This window comes from Calypte anna, chromosome 2 (assembly GCF_003957555.1).
Source record: "Calypte anna isolate BGI_N300 chromosome 2, bCalAnn1_v1.p, whole genome shotgun sequence".
Classification (NCBI taxonomy): domain Eukaryota; kingdom Metazoa; phylum Chordata; class Aves; order Apodiformes; family Trochilidae; genus Calypte; species Calypte anna.
The window spans coordinates 54,045,492-54,051,692 of NC_044245.1; the positions used below are offsets into that span (position 1 = coordinate 54,045,492).

The 6,201-nt window shown below is 50.6% G+C and overlaps 1 protein-coding gene across 5 annotated transcripts in view; it reads right to left on the reverse strand.

Moving 5' to 3' along the window:
* Positions 1-4,520, reverse strand: part of ZDHHC3 (zinc finger DHHC-type containing 3) — a 33,737-nt gene extending 29,217 nt beyond the window's left edge. For 3 of the 5 annotated variants that reach the window (XM_030446483.1, XM_030446487.1, XM_030446486.1), the window contains exon 1: positions 4,097-4,151. The gene's annotated coding sequence lies outside the window, so the exon portion shown is untranslated. Of the gene's footprint in view, positions 1-3,230; positions 3,645-4,096; positions 4,152-4,320 lie in introns of those variants that run through there. The other 2 variants (XM_030446484.1, XM_030446485.1) reach the window with 2 other exon arrangements.
* Between the last annotated feature and the right edge of the window lie 1,681 nt (positions 4,521-6,201).

The window sequence follows — 6,201 nt, forward strand, 5'->3', positions numbered from 1 at the left end:
TCTGTACTTCTTCCCTACCATTTAGGGGTACGGAAGATACAGGTATGAAGGCTGTAAGGCATTATATTTTAAATTTAAACTTTACTCCTAAGCAGGAATCTAAACCAAATATAGAAGAACACGAGGCATAAATTAAAACTGCATATTAGTGAAACAGGGTCCTAAAAAAAAAGTTATCACCTTTACCCTGAAAAAGATGGAAGTGAAAGTGATGCTTGTCAAGATCCACCTTGGCAAGGTTAAGAGATAGCCTCCAGGCTCAAAGTTGCTGTATGTTCAAGTTTTTTAAAAGTAACAGACCTCCTGGCTAGCAAAATATTTTTTGGTTTACTCACTGTTTCATTAGCAAGCACAAGTGATCCCTGTCTCCATAAAAAATACAAATTCTGTGAATAAATATTAATTTTGTTATGCTTCAGAATACTGAGAGTAGGAGACTAGGTTAACTACAATACAGAGTATATTGCTTATCTGCTCTGTGATATATTGGACATTAGTGATTCAGATAGTCACTGCAAAGAACAAAGGTGTATATCACATTCCTATCTCCCTTTACTGCCTGCTACATCCCTCTGATCTCTGCAGATGTGGTAAGGTACTACTGCCCTCCCACCAGGCAGTGTTAAATGTTTCCCTGTCCTTCTGTTTGTTTTTAAATAGCATAGTACTTTGCATTACCTCTATTCACCCTTACTGTTTGAACTTGAGCCTATTTGTTTCAATTCCTGCACACTGTACCAGGTTTAAGGTTGGTCACCCCTGTCAGTTCCGTGTTATTGCAAAACTTGCAGCAGAACTTAAAAAACAACACCCAGCTAACAGCAAAAGCATCAACAAGAGCCTTGCATTTCCTCCCATTCAACATTCCTCTCTTGTCCAAGGGTATTAACACCGAGTTTGCTATGTCCTTGTTTTACTTAATATTACAGCTCCTGGAATAGCAATTCCCAACACTTTTCCAGATGAACCCTGCTGCTGTAGTCTTCATTCTCATTTCCTTTCTTTAACACCCTGTCCTCTGCTTTGGCTTTTTTTTTTGGTTGTTTTTTTTCTTTTCTTCCCCAAATTCCTTGCAGTCCTATTCTTCTCCCATGACAGCACCAGTTCTGTATGGTCACCTTGTAACCTGGTGCAGAGAAGAGATACAGGGCTATAAACCTAGATAAAACTCTCCAGTCTCCAGAAGCACTCCCAAGGACATCCTGGCCCACCCTGGGGCACACCCAGCAGAAGCAGGAGAAAGGAGTTAATCTGCCAGCACTCCCGTGGAATAAGAGCCAGTATCCAGCTGCACCCTGCATCTCACTAGCTGGGAAGTACTGCTGTAGGTGGAGGCCTCTGGCACTGGCAGCCTGCAGAGGCAAGCTGTCTTGCTCTTTTGGATTCCCTCTCAGAAGGACAATGTGTAAAGTGCTACTGGCAGAGTTGCTGCACTGCAGTTCCAGTCAAGTTGCAGGCTTTTTCCCTTATTGTCTGCACAACACAGGAAATACACAGCTCTAATTAGGAAAGCTTTAACTTTTCATTTTCTCTAATGTTACCTGAAGTTTCAGGTTAGTTACGTGCAGAGATCAAATCTGATGCTCCAGGTACCACCATTCACATCTCATTCGCTTCTACCAGCTAAGCACAGGGAAATAAAAACTGACAACAGGCTTTTCTGTCTTGTTGTACTTTACTTTACCTGCTGCTTTCTTTCAGGATGACAGAAAAACTGTATTCCAGAAGACTGCCCTAAGAAAAGGGTCATGTCTACATTGCAGAGGGATGACAGTAAATGATAACCTCAGTCAATTAACATCTGCAGAGCTACAGCCAAGGCATTTTCATACTGACACCAGTGTGGGTGCCTACTACCTACCCTGCAGTCTCTGCTACAGGAGGATATCATGTTATAGATAAGGGGAATGTCTATATGAGCAAGCTTCATGGCTGCAAGAGCAAGTCTTCCTGAAATAATGCAAGACACGCGTTTAAACTGCATTGACTGCAACACTGCTAGCTCCTGTTCTGTTTGTGATGTACAGCAACCCACCAACCAAGAAAAACAAATTCATATCAGATGTGAGAAAAAGATTCACCAAAGTTAACATTGCCCAGGCTACATGGATACTGTCAGTGGTTCCCCTTTGCTGACACAAAAAAACTACCCAGAAAAGACACATAACTAATTGGGCCCAGCAGATCAGCATCTGCTGAAGAATTAAACATTCATCTTCCTGCAACCTGCTCCCCAAAAGCTGTGTTAAATTACACTTTGACATTTTTGTCCACCACCAAACAAGCAATTTAAAACAGAAATCCAGACCTTGTCTGTAAGTATAGCACTTCAAATAAAAACTAAAAAGGAAGCAGAAATGTGCTATATGTTGGAGAAAAATATTCTAACTTCTAGGTAGACTTCACATTTGTCTTTTTAACCTATAGCCACACGGAGATTCTGGTCATACCTTCTAAATCTCAGTGAGCATTCAGTCAAACACAACTTGCTACCACAAGCAGCTCCCATTGGTATGACACATACTGTCGTTGGTGAGACAGCACTAAAGAGCTACACTGACAGAAGTGTTTGAAGGACCGGATCTTTATTGCACATGGGCTGCATTTTCAAAGCTGTATGAAATAACATGTGGCTTCCCTTATAATGACTCTAATCACTGAAACGCTCCCTTATAATGACTGACTGATATAATGACAAAAGACTTACTCGTTGTTTTCACTAAGCAAAGAAAAACACATTACTCACTAGATCCTTGCTATCTGCACCACCAGGCGCTGGAGGCAGTCACTCACTGCACCCCACCAACCCCTTCTCTGTGATCCCACTGTATCAGAACAACCATCCAAATTTGGGCTCCATTCCTTCAGATCTGATATTGTTCACCTTTGCCACACACAATCTCTTTCTCACTCAACAACAACAAAAAAAATCAGTTTCTCTCTTCAAATCAGGACCAAAGGATAGAAAACTAAACCAGCTCTGGTGTTCACCTCGCATCGCTTACTGGTCACAGGCAGCAGGACAGCACACAAGAGACCAGACTGCTGCTGCCGCCGCCTCCTCCTCCTCCTCCTCCTCCCTTGTGCCTGTTTTCTTGAAGACTGCTTCCTAACGAGCCATCGCGAGTGCTTCTTCCCAAAAATCACTTTTCAGAAGTACTCCAGTAACACTCAGAAGCTGTTGTTCAGAAAACAGTCCAAGAATACTTCCTATCAAGATTGTAACTCACCGTCCATTTCAACTACACCCAGCACAGCGCCATGGTTTCAACACAGACTACTCCCGATGCTTGAGTCGCAACAGTTCTGCGGTCCCATGGGACAGCCGCAGTCACACGCCAGGTGACCAAGACAACCTCTGAAGCTCTAAGAGGGTCGGCTCCACCGTCCAGCCGCTCGCCGACGGGGGTGTTTCATCACTGAAACTCATTAAGAGATTACAGGACCTCGTCTCGTCTCTGAAATTCATTAAGAGATTACAGGACCCCCTTTCTTCACTGCCACTCGGCAACAGACCATAGAGGACCCCGACGAAATTGCTGGAGGCTCCGAGTTCAAATTCCCTGCCGAGGGGATGTTCCGCTCTCTGAACGGCTCCCGGGGCAGACCTGAATCACGTATTTAGCCCGCTGTTATTTAACATATTTAGCCCGGCAGTATTTAAAGCCTAGCGCTGGACGCCGGTGGGATTAGAAGGCGGTGAGGAGCCCACCTCCCCTTTTCCCACCGGCGCCGACAGACCCAAAAGCCGCCGCTGCGGGACGCGACCCGCCGCCCCGCACGCCCAGACCCTGCCCCGGGGCCCCGTCGGAGGGAAGCAGGGCATCGAGCGCTCCTCGGCCCGTCGCGCCGCCTCGCAGCCACGGGGCTCCGCGATGACCGGACACCAGTCGCAGGACCAGGACCGGCGGGCGCTCGGTAGGTCACACACGCCGCAGGCGGCGGGTGCGGGCCCCCGCCTCAGCCTCGGCGGCGGGATGGCCGCGCTGCTCCCATCAGGCGGGCGCCAGCGGCCCGCTCCCGCCCCTCTCTCTCATCCAGCCCGCACCTGCCCGCCTCCTCCCACCCCCCCTCCCACGCCGGTCACACCACCTACCCCACAGGCCGCCGCGGGTCCGGCGCGTACCCCACCGCCCCCACGCCGCGCGCGCACGCCGCCACGCAGCGCCGCGCCCCATCCGCCCCGCCGCACCGGGGAGCCCGCGCCCGGCGGCGGCAGCGGAACCGCCCGCTCTCCTCCCTCCCTTCAACCCTCCCCAGCCCAGCCCAGCCCGCCCCTTCCTCCTTCCCTCCCTCCCTCCCTCTCCCGCCGTCCCTTACGCTGGCTCGGCGAGGAGGTGGAGCGGTCGCCGAGAGGAACTAGGAAGTGAGAGGCGGCGGGAGGCAACGGGAACACTCCTGCCCTTCCCGGCCCGGCCGTTCCCAGCCCCGCTGACAACCGGCTGGCGGATCCCCGACACCAGAGGGGAGCAGCGGGGCAGTCGCCAGGGTGCTGCAGGGCCCCGTGTGTGGCACGGCCGGGGCGCGGCAGTGCCTGGTGCGCATTGACGTCTCGGGCGTGCGGGGGCGGGAAATGCGCGTTTTGTGAGGGGAAAATGAACTTGGTTTGGTTTTGTGGGGTTTTTTTGTTTGGTGAGCATCTGCTCACAACCGGGCAGAACCGCGGTGAGGTGGGCTTGACGCTCACCAGGGCTGCGGCGAGGTGTCCAGTCCACCTTCACTGTTGGAATGCACTCGGAAGTGCTCTTCAGGCCGAGGGGATGCCTTCTGCCATCCCCAAGGAAAAACGACCCCAACCTGGGCTTCTCTGGCCTTTGGGAAACTGCTGCCCGCACGTACTCAGGCTTTGCTAGCTGAGCCTCTGGAGGCATCAAGAATTTGATGTACATTGGGAAGATTCCTGGCTGGGATGGCAGAGGGAGCAAAAGACAAGAGAAAACCCCACGCTCTTTAGTTGCGATTGGAACTGTTGGCTGCTGTGAGGTGAACTGTGAGATGGGCAGGGCTGGGAACCAGAGCATCACCTTCCCTGTCCTCCCAGTGGGAACCACAGGGTGCAATAATGCTTTACTTTAGATCAGGAATTTCCCCTTTACAAGGGAGTTTCAAATGTCTTCTTAGTTTGGGTCATATTGTGGAACATAAGAACACAGGAATTACACCATGGGTCAGACAAAGAGTCCGCCTGTGCTGGATGGCAGCACTGGCAGATGCTGTTTGGGGAGAATGTACCATCCAGGCCCCATTCCAGCACAGGTGCTGCCTTCACCTGGCACTCCTGGCTCAGGAAGGAGACCTGGCTCTGCTCAGCCCCTCAGGGTCACCCAAGCCTTAGCTCTCAGCTCAGCTCCACCACCGGCCCTTCCCACTGAGACACAGTAAGGAATTCTCACACATCAATCCCAGCATGCAAAAGCATAATTCCTTTTGGATATGGGTAAGCCAGGGAATGCACCCCAAGAACGCATCCACTCTGCTCCAACTGCTAATGGATGTGGGGCCCACCCATGGGACCAGACCAGTGCCTGCCCAAAGTCAAACCTCCAGAAGATCTCTCACTCTTCAGGTTTGCTCCTGCTGCATGGCGGAGCATGAAATGGTCTGAATGTTTGGTGGAGCAAGGAGACTTCGAGAGCGAGAAACGCTTGCATGAAGCCTGGCAGCGTGCTATGTAATCCTTGTGAGCCTCGGGTCATTCCTACCCAGCAGCCAGCAGTGTGAAGTCAGATAGCAACTTTGAAAATCACTTGGAAATTGTACGCTAGAGCTACGCAAAGAAGGGTGAAACTTGCAACATTAACCACTGATTGTTAGGAAACTTTCAATGGAGGCAAAAAACCCCACCAGCAGCCCTTAATTACTGTTTTAATGCATAGTCTCGAGTTTTGAATTACATTTCCCATGCTGCTTTCTCAGGGATGTCTGGCACAGCACCAACAGCACTCTCCTCACCATAGCCTTTGGTTTCTTCCCTGCTCCTACACCAACACCACGCACTGCACCTCGCTCCAACCTTTCCCCGAGGTGAAAACCTCCACGTTCGCTCGAGGTTTTTTGTTTTTTTTCCTCGAGGGCTTTATCACTACGCCAGACGTTCCCGGCAGCTGCAGTGTTTTCATACTCTCCTCCAGGAGCTTGTTGCCTTGGCCTAGGGCGGTCAGGGAGCGGGCACACATGAGTGTGTCAGCTTCTCGGAGGGGG